Raw genomic sequence first — 22,430 nt, 5'->3', positions numbered from 1 at the left:
CGCAGAAAACGAGAATGAGGGTAATAATTGCTAGGACAGCCATGGACAAAGAGAGGGAGTTGTTTCAGTTCCAGTAGATCAGAATGGACCTTATGTCAAGGTGATTACATCCGGAGTGTCGGAGCCATTTCTGCTGGATACTGGTGCTACAAAAAGTTCTATTATGCACTCAAAACTTCCTGGCGCACCTTTGTCCGGCGAAATGAATGTTTCAGTAGGTTTTTCTGGCGCCCCTGTTAGGAACCCGATCTCCAGTCCCATGCCCCTCTCTGTTGGCCCATGCGAATTAGAAGCACCCCTCATTCTTACAACAGGTTGTGGCGAAAATTTGTTAGGTTTGGATTTGCTGAAGAGATTATATACAACTTTATACTGTTCTCCTTCGGGAGTACAACTTACCCTTGGTAAGAAAGTGATTTTCCCGATGTATTTGTCAAAGGAAAGAATTCCGACTGAGTTGTCATCTCTTCCAGATGTACTTTGGGCGAATGGTTCTAATGATGTAGGTCGTTTGGAGATAGCACCGTATGTCATAACATTGAAAGCTAATGTCAGGTTGCCACGTATTTCCCAATATAGAATGTCAAAAGAATGTGAAACGGCTTTGCTAGAGATAGTGCACGATCTGATTGCGAAAGATGTAATCGAAGAGACTACAGGCAACATTTGTAACAGTCCTGTTTTGCCTGTTTTAAAGCGTACCGATCCTTCACAGCCCCCTGTGTACCGATTTGTGATCGATCTAAGGGAAGTGAATAAGATCGTTGTACCGCAGTTTCCAGTCGTCCCCGACATTACTGCTTTATTGACAATGGTTCCAGCCTCGGCCAATTGGTTTTCAGTGATTGACCTGAAGAACGCTTTCTTCAGCATCCCGATTGCCGAAGAGAGCAGAGATATTTTTGGCTTCAATTTAGGAGGACGAAGTTTCCGCTTTAGACGTGCTCCTCAGGGCTACTGTGAGAGTCCATCTATATTCAGTCAGGCTCTGAAAACACAACTAGATACGATTGTTCTACCTAGTAGCGCGACTCTGATTCAGTATGTAGACGATTTACTGATCGCTGCAGATACTGAAGAGATTTGCAAGCGAGCTACGTTGTCCTTGTTGCGTCATTTATGTGACATGAAACACAAGGTCTCGCTTTCCAAATTACAATTTTGCCGACAAGAAGTAACCTACTTAGGTCACATCTTATCGAAGGAGGGAAGGAGACTGACCCCAGAAAGAATACAGGCAATTGAAGAATTGAGTGTCCCAAGGACACAAAGAGAAGTGCGTGCCTTCTTGGGCATTACATCATACTGTAGACAATGGATACCGAATTTCTCACTGGTGGCCAAGCCCTTGCTGGCACTAATGCGTAAAGACACACCCAATCCTTTGCCTTGGTCTGAAGATTGTCAGGCGAGTTTCCATGAGTTGTGTGAGGCATTATGTTTGGCTCCTGTGTTGGGCACCCTCGACTACAGCAAGCCTTTTACATTATACGTCCATGAGAAGGAAGGTTGCGCGTTATCAGTCTTGACGTAGCACTTTGGGGACAAACAACGCCCATGTGCATATTTCTCCGCGACTCTAGATCCTGTAGCTAAGGCATTACCAAGTTGCTTGAGGGCCACTGCCGCAGCGGCTGTCTGTATTCGACAGTCAGCTGGGTTAGTCATGAATAATACTCTGACCGTTATGGTCCCACATGCAGTAGATATCCTACTGAACAGGACGAAAACACAGCACCTAACTAGTGCTCGACTGTCCAGCTATGAATTGACCCTGTTAGCGAGCCACATTCAAATAAAGAGGTGTGATACACTCAACCCTGCTGCGTTACTACCCATTCCACCAGCAGAGACAGAAGAGGTCGACAAACATGATTGCTGTTTTAGGACGGAGGAAGAGACAAAAGGGAGAGTAGACTTGCAGGACACTCCCTTCCCTGAATGTAATGATAATTTATGGGTTGATGGTTCATGTTTCAAGTTGCCAAATGGTGATACGACTGCAGCATATGCCGTGACAACATTACACACGATTGTAGAGACAGCTCGCATCCCCCAGAATTCTGCACAAGCAGCAGAACTAGTCGCACTCACAAGAGCGTGCGTGTTGGCGAAAGGAAAACAAGTGAATGTGTACACTGATAGTCAGTACGCCTTTGGTGTCGCCCACAGTTTTGGAAGATTGTGGCGTGAACGTGGGTTCCTGACGCCACATGGTGCAAGAATACAACATGGCCAGCTAGTACACGACCTTCTCGAGTCACTGACCTTGCCCCTACAGGTTGCGATTGTAAAGTGCAGCGCGCATAGAAAAATCCGAGATGATGTTGGTCGAGGGAATGCATTTGCCGATGAGGTCGCGAAAGAGACTGCAAGGAACACAATGAGTCGGATGTATGTAGTAGGTCCTGCTAGATGGACCCCTGATATGGGTATGTGTGAAGACACCATTGAAAGTGTAAAGTCTATACAAGCTGATGCTACCGAGAAAGAAGTGAATGAATGGAGAGAAAACAAGGGTAGGTTAGACGCGAATGGTTGTTGGGTCGAACTGTCAGAACATCACCGATGGTTGTTACCTAACGCCTATGTGCTCGCAGTGGTAACGATGGCCCATGGAATGGCACACATCAGTGTGAAAGGAATATGTAAGCTGTTGGCCCCAGTATGGCAGAATAGTGGTATCCCAAAATGTGCAGAGAATCTGGTCAGAAACTGTATGGTGTGTTTGAAGCATAATCCCGGTAGGGGAACCCCAACCCCAGCTGGTCATTTCGCACCTCCAACGTATCCGTTCGAGGTCTTGCAACTCGACTTCATTCACATGGAGAGGTGCAATAACCTGAAATATGTCCTTGTTGTCGTTTGCGCCTTCTCCAGGTGGGTAGAAGCATACCCCCTTAAGAACAACACTGCATTGTCAACTGCCAAAGCCCTTGTCAAGGAATTCTTCCCTAGATTCGGCATGCCTAGAATTGTCTGGAGTGATAACGGAAGTGAATTTGTGGGACGAGTGATGAAGAGAGTGTGTGAGTGTCTAGGCATCCACCAAAAGTTCCATTCTGCAAATCATCCCCAATCGGCAGGATTAGTAGAGTGCTATAATAGCACGCTAAAATTGAAACTGGCCAAGATCCAAGCCAGCACAGGCCTGAAGTGGCCAGATGCCCTGCCTTTAGCACTCCTGTCTACCAGGATGAATGTCCATTCTAGACTGGCACTTAGCCCACACAAGATCGTGTTTGGGCGCCCAGCGAATATATGGGGAGTACCGAGGCCAAGAAAGCTCAGTGAGATCGAGTACCCTGCACTGTTTGACTATTTGCACGAATTGACAACTAAACTACATGCTTTACATCAACAGGTCCACAGCTCCTCTCCACCGGCGTCTGACGATCCAGGCCACGCCATCGAGCCCGGCTCCTGGATCCTGATTCGGAATTTCAGACGTACCAAGAACGAGGAGCCTCGCTGGACCGGACCTTTCCAGGTTTTACTGTCCACCCGCTCTGCAGTACGTGTCCACGGAAAGAAACATTGGGTGCACGGCGCCCATTGCAAGAGGGTCCCGTTGCCCCTTCCATACGACCGGTGGGTCCAGCAAGGAGCCGCCGACTCCGAGACTGAGTTTATACCACGTTTTGTCCCCTTCAGTGATGCACGATCAAAAGGAACTGGTACCGACAAATAGAGTGATTGTATTTTGCAAGGATCTGTGCCCCCGTCGATGCAGTTGGACACTACAGAACCTGAGACATTGTTTGAAGATCACACCGTGCTTGGAACAGAACGATATAATCTGAGGCCAAAACCAAGGAACTGACATAATCGAATTTGTGCGATCCCCCCCCCTTTTTCCATGAACTATTTTTGATTCCACAGCTCCCTCGCCCAGGGAACTAGCTCATTTTTGATTTTCGAACCGCCCTCCGGTTCTGCTGCTAAGGCCGCGGTTGAAGTCTGAGGAGTGCAGCCGGGGACGCCTAGGTCAACGGTTCTGGTCAGTCTGAGGGAATCACCCCGGACTGGACAGAGCGCACATCTTGGCAGAAGCAACCTCCTACCACGGGCAGCAACCAGAGGATGGAGTTTCCGAGGGTAGAGAGACCTGCTAAACACCTGAACTTTAAAACGAAAATATGCACTGTGATGGCCAGGAAGAAATTCCTGATAATATGTATTTTGATGATATGTAGCGTAATGATGTTCTTGATTGGTTACACCTTATCCACGTTTCAAATCACCCTTGTAAACAACACTCAGCCCACGCCTTCTCCGACTGCTTCTTTACACTCCTTTCACCCTCTACCTGAACACGAGTCTGCCAGAAGACTAGAATTCGTAAATACCTCCTTTATCCAGCTCCTACACCAGCACCAGTCTATAATGAACACATCGAATTGTTGGATATGCGGACTCATGCCACACACTACAGATAAGGGCATCCCTTACTTTGTCCTGCCATTCAGTTACTCCGGTTCTCTGTGGGTTTTCCAGACTATGTTCCTGTATTCCCTTGAACCCTACGTTCGAGGGGAGAACTCAAACAATAAGGCACTAGTGGCAGGGATCCGAAATATGAGTAGAGATATTGACACGGTTAGAGCAGCTCCCAAAGATGAGTTTACCCCATACAGCAGGTGGAACATCATCAAGTATGGGATTTCCTTAAGTGAGAGCCAGAAATCAAAGAAATCCTCCCCAGTCTAGATAGTACCCCACCGAGGTCACTTATGTCTGCAAGGTATTGGCAGGGATCCCAAAGCGCAGTTGGGGAAGAGCATATGTACGGAGACGTATGTTTTTGCCTCCCGAACTTCCCCTCCATTCTTGGCGGCTAAAGGCACCTATTTCGTCTGCCATGACAAAGCCTACACATGGTTGCCCCCTGACTTCTCGGGCACATGTTTTATCTCGTTTCTGCTGCCACCCACCTGTGGTAAATTAAAATTACCTATACTTAATTTATGCGGTAAAGTTCAATAAGAATAACTCAGTCAAAAAGAAGAGGCAGAATCCGTGGTATCTGAGGTTTTAAAAGGGGTTTTATTCCTTAAAAAGGAATTGGTTCGAACCAGGTATCATGTTCCATCACCACAAGGGTTCAGGAAGGGAATGGACATGGACATGTACAATGATTTATTAACAGAACATCATATATATAGTCAATGCATTACAGTAGTGACAGATGCAGAAGGCGTAACAGCTGAGAGAAACGAGATAAGAACACATGTACGTAACAGAAGGCGTGCATGAGGACGTACACGGAGGTGTGTGCTAGACAACGTCACTTGAAACGTATCACAGGTGGGTGGATCTGTAGAAGAATCCTGCAGAGTCAGCAGAAATATGTGGCAGAGATGCGCGCGCAGCAGCATGACGTGTGATTGACGTGGAACTGGAGGTGAAGGGGACTTGACATTTAGCCCTACATGAGGAGACAGAAGTCTGGGGTGTCAGAACAACCTAATCCCAAATCATATCTAATATCTTGTGTTTGAGGAACTGTATTATCTAGAAGGAAAGGTCTCTCGGGCAGAGGCTATTCTATACTGACTGCTAGTGCGTGCATATGCGACTACGTGTCTACATGAGATGCGAGGGGCCATGGGCCTACCATGGTAACAGGAGCAGGGAATTACTTGCACGGAGACAGAGAGGCCGGGCCCTTTGCTCTGCAGCTGGAAGGATGTTTTCCTAAACTACTAGACAGGAATGTATTTTCGAGGAGCGGAGCAGATAACTTGAAGGCTGAATACAGTCTTGGCAGGCAAGCAGGCCGAGCCAGGCACCGCTAGCCGCGCAGGGAGTAAGACAAAGGTCATGGAAACAGATGCAGGTCCAGGCTGTAGCATCCAGAGACAGAAGGCAGGAAAAAGCTTGATGGCAGAAATCAGGGCCTAACTCGCCAGAGCCAGGGGAAACGTGAAAAGTGCACCATGTAAAGACGTTGGCAAGGCACACTTAGGAACTGAATATCCGACCCATTCATGGTGGATCTGAAAGAGAACATGTTAACGTTGGACGCAAACGTATTTGCGTCTTCATAGCTGGAAGTGGAGGGAACATACATGTACTTGAAGCACGTACATGGAGCCGTTGGGGTCTACGATAGGGGACACAATTGACCATAAAAATTCATATTACCTCATTCCCTCCTTGTCCCCTACGGACCCTTCATGAGATATCAATCCTCATTAATCTATCAATCTGTTCATGCAACATCATTTGCTCTTCTTTCTTTTTACGGTGTTTCGAAAGTGGACTTGAATGAGGAATACATGATGTGGCGCACAAGCCACAAATCGCTGGCCCACATTGCAGACATAGGCAGCAACTGAATACTATGAGAAGGGCAATACCTAGGAAGGATAGGACCTTCCATCCCCAGGCTGACAATACGCTCCAGAACCAACCGGACCAAGTCCAGGTGCCTGGGTTCTGGTGTATCTGACTTGCAATCTTAGGGAGACGGGTTATGGCTCTGTATACTGATGGCGCGTTTTCTGGAATGAAAACACAGCAGCTCGATCCGATGACTCTACAAGCTCCGCCCCTATCGGCCAGGATGACGTCAAGGACAAGACGATTTTGAAGAACAACAATCCGCATAGCAGACTGCTCCTCCGTTACGTTGCCTAGGGCGGAAGTAGTTTCATTCACTACTGCTTCAAGGGTTCTGGTTAATTTACGTATCAGTTTACTGTTAAAGACAGCACCTAAGTAGGGAAAGAAACCTTTATTGAAGTCTGTATATTGTTCCCATGCCGTTTCAGTGTAGTCAACAATCGGGAGATCTCTCTGTGGTCTAATGTGTACTAGATGGGTGTCCCTATGGTAATCAGGAGGGGCTAGGAAAACAGTTGGCAGAAGGAATGCAATGTAACAGGTGCCATCCCAATCTAGAGGTAAGCGTATATATGCGGTATGACCACAAATGAAATAGGAATGACGTGAAGCTTTAAATGTAGACTTGCCCTTATCACCGAATTCGATCACAGTAGTACATTTACTATGACCCAGGTGTACTGAACCATTCTTTCTGACACATAATTCACCTTTGACTGGTAGTACGGACATAGCGGGCAAGACTGGTTCGGTTTCAGATTCAACATTCAGAATCATGAGGTTAAGTGTAAAATTACCTAATCCATATACTTCATTTTCTAGATCAGTCCCTGTCCTTTTTGGTAGACCCTCCTTGTCAGTGAAACATACTTTATGCAGAACTGTGTTCAGATTTCCCCATACCCAGTTGCCCTGGTAAACTACGGAATTGGAATCCAGAGAGTTCATTAAACTAAACCATGAACCACAGGAACCATTGTGCGTGAACGGGTACGGGAAGAGGGGCAGAACTCCCTTGTATTTCTGATAGGGAGGGAGTCGGCCACATATCCAACAATTGGTAGCATTGCTGGTCTGATGGGAATGATGTAACATACTAATGAATGTGTTGTTGCGCAGCGCAAGTCGGTAAGACTATTCATGCGGGGGCAGTTCACTGAAAGAGTGCTCGGCAGTGACATTGAAGGAAGACTGTGCACGCTTGAAAATAGGGTAATATACATGTAACAGTATACTTGCAGCAATAATCAAAAGACTTAGAAAAAACATAATCAATAGTGTCACGATGCAGTGGCTGCGAAGAGATTTACAATATTCACGTTTCTTGAGCTGTTTCTGTCTATCTCTCTCTCTGTTGGGGTCTAGGGGATACATGTCAGAAACACGTCTAACCGATTCACCTAGGGGAGGACTTAAACAATTAAACTGTCTGACTTGCTAGACCTTAATTTTAATTTATATTCTTGAGAAGAAGTTTTCTCGACCAGGGGGAGTTTTGAGTCAGTCTGTGGAGGAGGGCCGGGCTGGGAGGCTAGATCTGGCGTTAGTCCATGACATTTTTTTATATGACTCGAATGAAGCCAGCCCTTGCGGCCCTCGACTTTTATCGCTGTCCTTGTGGTCAAAAGTACTAGTTTTGGTGCTTGCCAGCGGGGCTCCAGCGGACTTCTCCTGTCGAAGTTCCTGATAAAAACGAGGTCTCCCGGAACCACTTCATGCGGCTTCACCTCGGTGTTGTCGGGAAAGGCTGCAGCAACCTGTGAACGACATGATTGTAGTGCAGACATCAAAGAAGCAAGGTAATCTGTCAGCATATTACAGTCAACATCAGTGATTTTGCGAGGCAGAGGCGTCCCCCACATATTCGGTGGCCTACCAAAGACCACCTCGTACGGGGATAGCCCTGTTCTGGAGTGTGCAACCATTCTCATGTAAAAGAGTGCGACTGGCAAAGCTACTATCCAGTCGACTCCTTTCTCTCTACAGATCTTGGCAAGACGAATTTTCAGAGTCTGGTTATGACGTTCCACGAGGCCTGCTGCCTCGGGATGCCGGACACAGTGGAACTTCCATTGGTAGCCGAGCAGGAGAGATACCTGCTTCATTAGCTCGGACGAGAATGGCTGACCGTTATCTGAGTATACGATGCGGGGCAAACCATATCTGGGGAAGAATTCACGAACCAGCTGCTTGGCAGTGGTCGGAGCAGTGTAATCTGGGACTGGATATGCTTCTGTCCAACGGGAGAGTGCACATACAACTACAAGGACATATTTGAATCCTCAACAGCGTTCCATCTGGATATAATCCATCTGGAGGACTTCAAAAGGGTGATCGGGAGGATGAAATCCACCTTGCTCTACGGGAATGCTTTTACCTGGGTTGAACTGACAACAAATCATGCAAGTACGCACTTTCTGTTTGGCTGCTGCTCGTAAATGTTTATTGAACCAGAGGTTTTGAATACTGTCTAACATGGCTTTTTCTCCTAAATGTGCAGGACTGTGTACTGTGTTAATGATTACTTGGACCATAGAGTCAGGGAGAAACCATGTAGATTTTCCCTTCGTCATCCATCCCTGTTCTGTCTGGACCCCTCCTAGTTCAATCCATTTCTTGATTTCGTCTGGTGTAGCATGTGTCTGTATGTCAATTACATCTAGGGCGGGATCCTTAACTGTCATACAATGTGTCGGTGTCTGGACTATTGTCTTTGTCAGATCAGTCACGTGAGTCTGAGTCTGAGCTGTATGTTTTGCAGTTCGGTCTGCCAGGTCGTTACCCTGGGAAATTATATCTGTGACTTTCGTATGTGCTTTGCACTTCATGATGGATATCGCTGTAGGCAGATGTATTGCATCCAACAGAGTTTGAATGAGAGGACCGTGTTGAATTTTGGCACTGTGAGAAGTCAAAAAACCTCTCTCTCGCCATAACACACCGAAGTCGTGTACGACTCCGAATGCGTAACGTGAATCTGTGTATATGTTAACTCTCTTGTTCTTTGCCTGAATACAGGCTTGAGTCAGAGCGATGAGCTCTGCTGCTTGAGCCGACAGGGTGTCAATACAATTTGTTTCTATGACTTCAGTTTCTGTCGTGACTGCGTAGGCGGCCACTAATTCTCCTGTACTTGTTCTCATGCATGAACCATCCACATAAAGTGTCAGGTCCGGATCTGGTAATGCGGTGTCTGTCAAGTCTTGTCTGGGTTTCGTCGTAATGGTAATGACTTCAATACAATCATGTGCCAATGGGTCTGTTTCACTTAATGGCAAAAGTGTAGCAGGGTTCAATGTGTTGCAACGTCTGATTTCTATGTGTGGCTGAAACAATGTCAATTCATAACCTGTCAGTCGTGCTATCGTCAAGTGCTGGGTCTGTGTTCGGTTTAAAAGAACTTCCACGGAATGTGGAACTTGTACTGTCAATTGATGTCCTAATACTATGGAATCACTTTGTCTGATTGCTAGAGCTGTTGCTGCTACTGATTTCAAGCACGCAGGCAGTGCCTGGGCTACTGGATCCAATGTACTAGGAAAATAAGCACACGGTTTGTGTGAACCTGCTTGGTCCTGAGTGAGTACTGACAATGCGGTACCTTCACGTTCTGTGACAAAAAGTGTAAAAGGCTTGCTGTAACATGGTGTCGCTAAAACTGGTGCTTGACATAAGGCTTTCTTTAAGTCGTCAAAAGCTTGTGTATGTTCCTGAGTCCATGGGAGGTCAGTCGATGTCGCTGCCTCTTGAGTTGTCAACTGTATGAGTGGCTTTGCTAGAATTGCATACTGAGGGATCCATTGTCTACAGTAAGAAGTGAGGCCTATAAAGGCTCGTACCTCCTTTTGTGTCTTGGGCTGTGACATGTTTACAATTAACTGAATGCGGTCAGGTGTTAGCTGTCTCCCCCCTTTGGACAGCAAGTGCCCAAGGTAAACAACTTGCTGAACACAGAATTGCAGCTTCGAAGGGGACACCTTGTGTCCCTTGTCAGCCAGAAAATGCAAAACCGTCAGTGACGCTTGCTCACATTCAGGTTCGCTGCGGGCGGTGATCAATAAATCATCGACATACTGAAGTACGGCAGTGTTGTCAGGCATGTGTATACTGTCTAGTTGTCTTTTCAGTGCTTGGCTATAGATGCTGGGGCTTTCTGTGAATCCTTGAGGTGCGCGTGCAAATTTGAAGCTTCAACCATTTAAACAGAATCCGAAAAGGTATTGGCTTTCCGGATCAATTGGGACACTAAAGAAGGCATTCTTCAGATCAATTACAGTAAAGAACGTTGCTTCAGAATCAATGGCAGTCAATAGAGATGAGATATCTGGGACCACGGGATATTGTGGTACGATGCATTTATTCAATTCGCGCAAATCGATAACTAATCGATAAACTGGGGGTGCATTTGGATCAGTGCGTTTAAGAATTGGGATGGGGGAGTTACATAGATTCGAGTCGGTTTCTACAACCACTCCTTGTGCAATGAGCTCGTCAATGATTTTCAGTAAAGCCGCTACAGCATCTGGAGGTAACTTGTATTGTCGGATTCGTGGTAAGACTACTCCTGGTCTGAGTGTGACTCGATATGGTGTAATGTGCATACAACCTACATCAGTGGGGCCTTGCGCCCATAAATGTGCAGGAACATTCTGTAATCTGGGATCAATATCTCTCAACACATAGTGACCCTTAAAGTCACGTAAGAACAATCTTACTCCTTCCGGAGAACAGCAAATAACAGCTCCTAGAGCTTTCAGTGTCTTGATACCTAACAAGTTTTCTGGACATGATTTCGTTAATAACAAATCTGTAGTGCGAGACAACGGACCAACTAAAAGTGGTACTGGTTTCGATACTTCATTCACAATAGGTTTGCCTGAAAATCCAAGGGAAACATTCTGGGAGCCTGAGAGGGGTGCCCCTGGAACCTCGTCATGACTTATCGTTGTTCTGCTTGCCCCTGTATCAATCAAAAACTTTCTATCTTTTCCTAACACTTGGCTGTGTACGTAAGGACCCTCTTGATCTACAGGAACCTCAATAAGAGCAAGCCAACTTCCCTCTCTAGGCTGTTTCATGTGTATCGCTGATAATCGGGATAGTCATTTTGTGCATACTGGTACATCTGTTGTGTTGTATGTTGTGTTGCGGCAATGGGCTGTGGCTGTGGAACTGCTACGGTCTGTACTGTCTGTTGTGAAGCTTGCATAGGCTGGACATTCTGTGATACTTGTTGTTGGACCTGGTCCTGTCTAGGAGGACGCGGTCTTTCTTTAGTTTTACCCGTAGCTATATTATGTTTCAATACTGCACAATCGTTTATATAGTGACCTGGCTGTTTACAATAGTTGCATATCCCTTTAACAGGAGCTGCTGAATTATTGGACTGTGTCATACCCTTTTTCTGACCGTCAGCTGGAACTGACTGAGCAACTAACATTTTCATTTTCGTGTCTTTCATACGTCTTTGTTCGTGATCATGTTCTTCTCTAATTCTGTTCTGGTGGTACTGTAACATTTGTAACATTTGTGAAGGGGTGTTAGCTTGCCATGTGCTCTCGACTTTCAGTACTCTGTTCTTAACCTGGGGCAGGGAATTCTCGACTAATTTTGTTACAAAAAGATGTGGATATGACTCGCTACTTGCTTTCAGGCCACTATTAATACCAAAACATTTCTCAAATCGGGAATAAAAATCACTAGTGTCTTCATCAGGTTTCTGTTTGCAGGCTGAGATTGCATCCCAGTCCTCCTTTTTCGTTGCTAACAAACGTGGCAATACTTGTACTAACAATCCTGGTAATGCTTTAGTTCTGTCCCCAAGCCCTAGGCCTGGGGTTCGAGTATTTTCTTCGTTCTCTAATGCAGCCCAATCAATCTTTTGCTCTCCCACCTCCCATTCTTTTTCTTTGAGTTTCTCGTAAATACCGGCAGGCAGTAATACTTTTAATATTTTCATGATGTCGGGATAGGTATAATCATCCATGAGTAACATGTCTTTTATTTCACGGTGAAAACCTGCTGGATCTTTGTCATGGCTGGGCACTAGTTTCTTCATTTCTAATAGTTCCATTTTTGTTATGGGAGTGTACACAAACACACGTCTAAAAGTATTATCGTCATTCCTAACTGGGTGTACTTCTCGCAAGGGATTCTGTCTGTCTATGTAATACGTTTTCCTTTCTACGGGTGGAGCTGGAACAAACTGTGAACACAGGAAGGCACTATATCTGTGCCGATGTTCTAGAATTACTTTAATTAAATCGGTACCTAGACCTCTCCATTTATTCATGAGTAGTTCTATTAATATATCAGGTAGGGGACCAGGATCAGAGTGTTGGCTTTTATACAATATAAGGAGGTGTTGTATCATGTACATACCAGCTAGACGCTGTTCATCTGGAGAAAGATTCAAAAACGTTTGTGCTAATGCGTCATCACTATATTTATCAGAACTGTCAGCCCATTGTACTGCTGACCTGGCTAATTCTTGTTCATCCATGGAATCGAGTACATGGTACCCCATTCGTTCTTGAAGTATTTTATCGGTAACCTGAAATAGATGTTCAGGGGTCTTCGGGTTTGACATGGCAGCTTGAAAAAGTCTCTTACTTTCTGGACGTACCGGACGTATTGAATTATTAAAGGGTCTTCCCTTACCTACATATGCTATCGTTTCTCTAGCTGGTAATTGCAATGCTCCTGTCGTTTCTGGTTGTTCCTCCTCCTCCGAGGATTCATTTTTGTCTGTATCTATTTCTCTTTCAGGCTGTCTTCTTTCGTGTATTTTTAATACTGCTTTTCGGATCCATCGGTACATGTTGTCTATACAACCCTGTTTATCATGTTTTCCGTCTGCTATATTCTGACCCCATTTGTTAAGTGCAATCATTTCTTCCTTGTCTACACCAGGCCTATCTTGGTCTCTTATCAAGCAGTTTATGAAGAAACGTAATATCATACTTTGAGTGTCAACTTTCTGGTATGCCATGGCCTCGCCAATACTTTCAGGACCTTCCCCCGTTTGGACAAAATGATATATTCTGTCTAGATGATCAATCATTCCTGGTAGTAACATTAAATAGTTTGCAACTCGTCGTAGACGTACTGATGCTAGCATCATTCTGTCGTCTTTACCGGGTACTGGATCATATCTACAGTCTGTAAGAGGCTCTTTAAGTATGTCGTAACTCGCTGTTTGAGGTGTACGTTGTTGTGCTAAATCCCTATAAGTCAATCGATGTGTTTGTGGCGGCGTTTGAAAACCTCCTGCCGCACCCCCCGAGGTGCCAGGTCCAAAAGGATTTAGTGGGTTAATGCCAGGAATAATAGGTGCAGGAAGGGCTGGGGGAATAGGCGCAGGATGTGGAACGGGAGGAGGAGTCTGTTGTTGCGGAAGTGGGTGTAGATTATCTCGGGGTGGGGTGCCGTCAACGGGTGGTGCAGGGACACGTGGATTTGTATATGCGGGAGCTACGTCGTCTAAATAAGAAGAAAGGAATATGTCTTCTGCGGTCTTGTGACGTAATTTAGTCGGAAGCAATGGAGGGGGCAGATCCTTCGGTATTTCCGGAGTGGCCTTAGGTAAACCCTCGGCCAGGAGAGGATACATACCATTCATAAGAGTGTTTCGTTGTCGGTCTACTTGTTCTGTTTTAACTCGTATCCCTTCTTCAACTAATACGTTTTCTCTGGCTTTGTCTGAATCCTCTCTACTTTTCTCTGCTTTTCTGAGTGCTTTCTCTGTCCGTCTGTGTGATTCTTTACGCCATAATTCAATGGCATCTTTCTGTGACTGTCTGGCTTTCTTTTTCCATAATGCTTCTTCTACTCTCATGATGCAATCGGCATCCCATGTCCCAGTAGCGGGCCATCTCTGATTCTCTGCTAAATCTTTGGGATAATCCACCCATAAATCGAGATATAATACAGCATCTAAGCCGTGTTTGTGGTACATAAAGTACCCTGGAGTGTCCCTGGGTGGAATGGGAACAGCTTCCTCTAGTATCCCTTTTCTAGTTCCTATCTGTCTTAGTTTAGAGAACAGCGGCATGTTTCAGCCGTATTACTTGATACTTGATACTTACTTGGACTTGGACACAATTAATACAATATACACAATAATGTAGATCGAACAATCACTTATACCACGACATTAAAACACATTTAAACATTTTGAAAACGAACAACAATAACCAGAATAAAACTAGCTACCTGCATACTCGATATACTGCTAAACAGTACAGATACACCGCTAAAACAGTGCAGACCGGATATACTGCTAAACAGTACAGATACACCGCTAAAACAGTGCAGACCGGGTCTGTGTACCCAAACCCGTCTTGACCGGATACAAACTAATGCACCCGTCTAGATGCGTCCCCAGCAACGGTACTCACCGGGAAGCACGGAAACGGAAGGCCTCGGAAACTCGACACTGGACTGGACCGGACTGGACTCGACTCGACTCGTGACGTAGGCACTTCGGAACTTCGGAACTGGTGGGCCTCTGAATACCTCGGACTTCGCTCTCTCAGCTAGGCTCTGGTCGGGATCCTCCGCACTCCTCACCGCCTCGTCTGGGTGTCGATCGCAGCCTCAGTCACCTCCGTTGGCCTGAGGGAGATACAGGAAATCCTGCGGGTACGCGTAGTTGTCCGTCCGGCTGTGGCAGGGGATCGGTCCTGCAACGCACCGCCGGCGCGTAAGGTGGGGGAGGGGTCCCTGTTCGGGCGCCAATTATGTGGTAAATTTAAATTACCTATACTTAATTTATGCGGTAAAGTTCAATAAGAATAACTCAGTCAAAAAGAAGAGGCAGAATCCGTGGTATCTGAGGTTTTAAAAGGGGTTTTATTCCTTAAAAAGGAATTGGTTCGAACCAGGTATCATGTTCCATCACCACAAGGGTTCAGGAAGGGAATGGACATGGACATGTACAATGATTTATTAACAGAACATCATATATATAGTCAATGCATTACAGTAGTGACAAATGCAGAAGGCGTAACAGCTGAGAGAAACGAGATAAGAACACATGTACGTAACAGAAGGCATGCATGAGGGCGTACACGGAGGTGTGTGCTAGACAACATCACTTGAAACGTATCACAGGTGGGTGGATCTGTAGAAGAATCCTGCAGAGTCAGCAGAAATATGTGGCAGAGATGCGCGCGCAGCAGCATGACGTGTGATTGACGTGGAACTGGAGGGTGAAGGGGACTTGACATTTAGCCCTACATGAGGAGACAGAAGTCTGGGGTGTCAGAACAACCTAATCCCAAATCATATCTAATATCTTGTGTTTGAGGAACTGTATTATCTAGAAGGAAAGGTCTCTCGGGCAGAGGCTATTCTATACTGACTGCTAGTGCGTGCATATGCGACTACGTGTCTACATGAGATGCGAGGGGCCATGGGCCTACCATGGTAACAGGAGCAGGGAATTACTTGCACGGAGACAGAGAGGCCGGGCCCTTTGCTCTGCAGCTGGAAGGATGTTTTCCTAAACTACTAGACAGGAATGTATTTTCGAGGAGCGGAGCAGATAACTTGAAGGCTGAATACAGTCTTGGCAGGCAAGCAGGCCGAGCCAGGCACCGCTAGCCGTGCAGGGAGTAAGACAAAGGTCATGGAAACAGATGCAGGTCCAGGCTGTAGCATCCAGAGACAGAAGGCAGGAAAAAGCTTGATGGCAGAAATCAGGGCCTAACTCGCCAGAGCCAGGGGAAACGTGAAAAGTGCACCATGTAAAGACGTTGGCAAGGCACACTTAGGAACGGAATATCCGACCCATTCATGGTGGATCTGAAAGAGAACATGTTAACGTTGGACGCAAACGTATTTGCGTCTTCATAGCTGGAAGCGGAGGGAACATACATGTACTTGAAGCACGTACATGGAGCCGTTGGGGTCTACGATAGGGGACACAATTGAGCATAAAAATTCATATTACCTCACACCTACACGGCCGGGGCAGATTACCATCGGACAAGGACAGTTAGGGGTGTCGTGAGTCAAGACGACACTGCAGGTCAGGAGTTTGGAGACTTCGCAAAGGGTTTTCTGCCCTTTTGGGGGCCCATGGTGAACAGCAGGAACATTCGACAACTGACGAGAATAGTTGAATCCGCCGTGACTGAAACGGCCGGTGCCCTTAGCAACTTAACAGCTGAGCTTCAGTCGTATCGACTTATGACCCTTCAGAACCGGGTTGCCCTAGACGTCATACTTGCAGACCGTGGTGGTGTATGTAGAGTGATCCAATCTAGTTGTTGCATTTTCATCCCCGATAATGCTCCGACGGTATACCAGGCCATCTCCAAATTACACAAAATCTCCGACTCCCTTCACATGGAGAAAGGAGACTGGTCTCTGCTAGGGTGGTTCGGGGAACTGATCTCTGCCTGGGGATGGAAAATTCTGATCTTCATCGGGATGATCTTAGCCGTTCTGTCTGTTTGTGCAGTGCGCTCCTGCAATATGTGGCCTCTGCGCCACTTCATGTGTAAGGAAGCCTGTGTCAAGAGACGAATTGAGCAACAGAATGATGCTACAGCAGCATCTCCGTGAATTCATCAATACAGATTTGGACTCAGATTAGTGTGAGTTATTGCCTAATATGAGGGCAAAAGGAGGGACTGTGGTGCTGCAAATCTGGACCCTGCTGTTTCACAGATATCGAGGTCCAACACTCGTGTCACAAAATATCGTCGTACCATGACGAATTTGGTGTCTACGGACTGGTAATGATTAGGACATTATCCCTATGCATTTGCGTCACGATCGAGCGATGCTAACACCCTTAAATCGTAGTTTCCGTCCCGAACCCTCAGACTCCATTTTGTAAACGGCATCCATCTTATGACTTGCCCTCATATAGTCAATTGATTAAGACCGAGTTTGATCTAAAAGGACACGTCCGCCGTAGCTGACTTCCCCATGACCTGGCCGAAGCTGACTCCACTGCCTCCAGCCAAGCCTGTTTGGGCAGCTCCTCGCCCAGTGGCCGAGCAAGATATCATCAAGGCACAACATGTCATAAACCATTCACTACATGCAGACCCTGTTTTCCATACACATACACCTGTCCATGATTCTTGTTTATGACCCGTTTTATGATGGGAGGGTGCCCGACCTTATTGGTGTTTCATCGATATCTGATGGGAATTCTGGATCTGGCGGGGTAATCCATCACAAACTGGACATCTAAAATATGTGCTGACCAGCATGACTTCGCTCTTTGTATTATTGTAGAAATATTTGTATAGCCATATCATAAACTCAAGAATTCTTGCCTGCAGCTGCTATTTATGTATATAAGGAGAAGGCTGGTTCTGTAAAAACGAACAGTCTCCTGAGAACTTACGGCCCGTGTTGTCGTACTTCTAGGACGCATGTTACTTGGTTGCAACCAATAAAAATCGATCTCTGACTTCAACTAGAAGACTCCGTGTTTCTGTAAGTCCAGAACAGGGAGAACTCAGAGGTCTTCGGGTGTGATCCCCTGGCACCACCGGGTCTCTAAAAACCCGGCACCTCAAAGGTCCCAGTAAGCTCCAGGCTTTTCTGGAAGCACAGGGATTAGTGGATGTGTGGCGTTTGCTGCACCCGGAGCAGCAGCAATACACTTACTACTCGGCAACGCACAATAGTCTTTCGAGGATAGATTACTTCCTCACACTAGGGAACGGTCTCCTTACCATTGATGAGGCAAAGATACAACCGAGGGGTATTTCGGATAATTCACCGATCACTTTAACCATGTCTAGTGCAGGCACCAAGCGCAAGAGGATCTATCCGATATTCCCGGGATATCTTAAAATTCCGGCAATTAGTAAAGATCTGAGGAAGGCAGCCCGACTATATGTTGAGGAGAATCAGTCCTCGGTAGATTCCCCTTCAGTATTATGGGAAGCGTATAAAACGGTATTCAGAGGGCAAGCCATCGCGGTGATAACAAACCACAAGAGAACACAAGGGAGGGAGGCTTTGGAGCTGGAGTTGGGCCTCGAAAGGGCCAACACCGCACACATGGCTGACCCATCAGAAGACACGCTACACTTCCTACAGCTACACCAACGCCGCCTGAACGACCACCTGAGGCGTGTTACCATGGCGGATATAGCCGCTACTAAACACAGAGTTTATGACATTGGGGATAAAGCCAGTAAGCTCCTGGCATGGCTGGTAAGGAAGCAGGGGGGAGGCAGGAATATACTGCAAATCACTGACGCCATTGGAGTAGTACATACTCAGCCGGAAGAAATCGTAGATGCATTGGCCGACCACTTTAGTGAAGTATATACCCCGACGGTAGAAGTGACGGAGGAAGAGGCCCGAGCCGCCCTCGGCCAAGTGCCACTGCCGAACCTGACTGAGGAAGCGGCAAAGGACCTCGATGCCACCTTGACAACTGATGAAATTCAGTTGGCAATCAACTCCCTCCATTCGGGTAAGGCCCTGGGCCCTAACGGGGTGCCCATTGAATGGTTTAAAACCATGTTGGAGTCTCTGAGTGATCCCCTATTACGGATGTATGAGGAAAGTAGAGAAAAAGGTACGCTGCCCCCGGATCAGCGGATGGCGACCATTGTTGCCATCCCAAAGCCGGGTAAGCCGCCTAACGACTGTAAGTCCTATAGGCCTATCTCGCTCCTGAACCCAAAGGCCAAAATAATAGCAAAAGTGCTGGCAAACAGACTCATGCCGCACTTAGGTCAGCTGATCCACCCGGACCAGTCTGGCTTTATGCCACACAGAAGTACGGCCTTGAATCTTCGCAGGGTACACGGAGTACTGGCGAGAACCCCACTGTTGAAGGAACCAGCAGCGATACTGTCATTGGATTCCAAAATGGCGTTTGACATGGTGGAGTGGAGCTATCTCTTCGCAGTACTCACCCACATGGGGTTTGGGCCCACCTTTATTTCCTGGATCAGGTTACTATACAACGACTCAGTGGCTAGGGTAGTGGCAAATGGTCATACGTCGCGTGACATACATCTGGGACGGGGAACTCGACAGGGATTCCCACTCTCGCCCCTCCTCTTCGCTCTGGTATTAGAACCTCTGGCAGTTACCATTCGAACCACGCCGCTTCTGAGGGGGATTAAATGGGATCGCCACTGGGAAGATAGAGTGTCCTTGTATGCGGACGATATGTTGATTTACCTCACGGACCTGGAGAATAGCCTTCCGAACCTCCTGGCACTATATACCTCACATGGGTGAGTGTCCGGCTACACTATTAACTGGTCTAAATCCATACTCTTTGAGCTCAAGGGGCCGATCCCCCCCTCCCAGAATCCTGCCCTCTGGAGATGGCTCAGACTTCCTTTAAATACCTAGGAATATATGTCACCCGAGACGCCTCGGAATTCGCAGCACTCAATCTGCAACCCCCTCTAACTCGGCTACGTAATGACGTACGACACTGGAAGGAACTTCCACTAACATTGCTGGGCAGAGCAGCATTATTTAAAATGATGGCGCTACCGCGCTTTCTATACATACTTGAAAACGCCCCGACACTAATAGTCGCCAGATACTTCCAGAAGGTGACTGCACTGATATCGGAGTTACTATGGGGAAATCGACCAGCCCGAATAGCCCACACGAAACTTAACAGGAGCTGGTACGACGGCGGGATTGCTCTGCCTAATATGCAGATGTACTACTGGGCGGCCCAACTCAAGATCCTCAACCAGTGGGTCCATGCCCCGCAGGACGACCCAGCCTTCAAGTCGGACAGGGCACAACTGGGCACCAACAGTTTACTGGCGCCTCTGTATCATAAGGGTACGGCGGCAAAACTCATAGGACCCACCAAACATACCGTGCAACTGTGGTACAGGGCGCAAGCGAGGCTACACTGGGAAGGGACCATCACGAAACTCACTCCCCTGTGGGACACCAAGGCACTGGGACACTTGAGGCGCACCAAGGGTTTCACCCAGTGGGACAACATTGAGATTTCAACAGTGGGGGACATGTGGGGTAGAGAGGGCGTGATCCCATTTGCGTCCCTTAAGGAACAATATGAACTGGGAGACACGGAGCTGTACAGGTATATACAAATTAGGCATGCTCTCCAGGCGGCGATTCCACCGAATACGACACCCCCGGAATCCTCCCCGCTGGAGGACCGTCTGCTTACAGACTTCATGCAGGAATGGGCTACCTCCTTAACATATCGTAAGTTACTCAATAATCTACCTGACCCACTGGGGAAATTGAAGGACAAATGGGTAGAGGATGTTGGAGATTTTGACGACTCCGACTGGAACGCTGCCATTGCATCCCCGCGCGAGGCCGGTATATCGGCTAAGTTCCGCCTGGTACAACTCAAAATCCTACATAGGATATACTATACGAGACCTACTCTACACAAATTGCAGAGGACAGATCATCCCTATTGTCTCAGGGGCTGCGGTGAGGAGGGCACTTTTATGCACACACTTTGGAGCTGCACACACATTGTTAGTTACTGGCAACGCATACTCCGCACTATCGCTCAAACACTCAACACCACACTGACACTGAACCCACGTGTATGCCTGTTGACTGTGTGGGGACCTAGAGATTTAACATTTTATGGGAGGGTTTGGACCACGATAGGCCTCATGACGGCCAAGCGAGACATTGCGCAAAAATGGGAGGCAGCAGAACTCCCAACCTTGGCACAATGGAGCAGAAACATGGATACGCTCATGTTGACGGAGAGGGCTGTCTACAAACTGAGAGCTAATCCGCGTAAATGGAATGGGGTATGGCAGCCATGGAACACATACAGAGGAGACATTTGTGAACCATTGCCGGAGAAGGATCTTGATAGCTCCGAGGACGAGGAGGACATTGAATAGAGGCGCAGGGCTACGGAGGGAGGCTTTACGCGAGGGCTACGGGCTTGGTTCAATGCAACAGGGCCTAGTGATGGTAGGGTTGGGAGGCAGGGTGCAACTCAGTGCGATTTGCAGAAATGATCTCACACAGGGTGGTGTCGATACCGGTTAGCAAACCTTATATAGCATGTATATATAACGAGTCATGTGTGGAGTTTCTTAGTTCTACATAAAACACAAAATGCAAGTTGAACTTATGCATGTATTGACTCCGTTCCTGTTGGACACATACCATAAATGACCGATAATTTCACAATGCCCAGGGAAGGTCTGAACATACGTCACTGGAACATCCATGTAATGTACTGTAAGCCGGCCTCAGGGTTGTAGGCGCGAATTTGTAATGGTATTGAGAATAATTATATGACCTTTGCATAAAAAAATTTAAAAAAAACTGAGAAATGCTAAATGCTTAGTCCCCTTCCCTATTAGTGTTAACTAAATAGAGGCTCTCTCTGAGTTCAGATAGGCACAAATTACAACTGAAAAGACGTACTATTCCCTTCCCTATAAGGGCCTGATGCTGATGCGGTTAGGAAAGCATTCCCACCTAGGGCCTGATTCTGATGCGGTTAGGAAGGCCACCTAATGGTATTTGCTCCTTCCAAATCGGGTCAGGAACGTGCCTTCCTGACCCAGGGCCCAATTATGATGCTGTTAGGAACATAACCAAATCGTATCTGAAAGCATCCGGATGCATCGTACTCCGTCGGTCGGACTCTCCCGATCGGAGTGGGTTGGAAACCATTTCCAAACCGATTCAGTTGGGAAGCTTTCCAACCCGCATCAGAATCAGGCCCTAGAATGTTAACTAAGTAGAGGCCCTTTCCTGTTTCAGGAAAGCGCATATGAAAACCTACTCATATATATAAATTCACTGAAAAAACATAGGTTTCAAGGATGTTATAGTACCAAACCAGAGAAATTCGAACTTTAAAGTTAGTAGAGCTAACTATAACTCGTGCCCCCATAATGCACTGCTGATGACGTCACATATTACATCACTCATGACATAGTCAGTGACATCACTGATGACATCACTGATGACATCTCAAATGACATCACTGATGGCATCATCCAGTGAATATGTGTTTCTCTAAAGTTTAAATATATTATATATATGTTAATGCCAAGTTGTATTGAAGAATGAGTTGGTATATACGTGTCTGGGTGGAGGAT

The 22,430-nt window shown here is 46.8% G+C and overlaps 1 protein-coding gene across 2 annotated transcripts in view; it reads left to right on the top strand.

Moving 5' to 3' along the window:
- LOC147726039 (CD209 antigen-like protein C) overlaps window positions 1-22,430 on the top strand; it is a 583,514-nt gene that overhangs the window by 233,932 nt on the left and 327,152 nt on the right. The gene's annotated exons all lie outside the window — the stretch shown is intronic.

The sequence above is a fragment of the Lissotriton vulgaris genome, chromosome 3_1 (genome assembly GCF_964263255.1).
Source record: "Lissotriton vulgaris chromosome 3_1, aLisVul1.2, whole genome shotgun sequence".
NCBI lineage: Eukaryota > Metazoa > Chordata > Amphibia > Caudata > Salamandridae > Lissotriton > Lissotriton vulgaris.
Note: the sequence above shows the minus strand (reverse complement) of the source record. Positions and strands in the feature narration are given on the sequence as shown.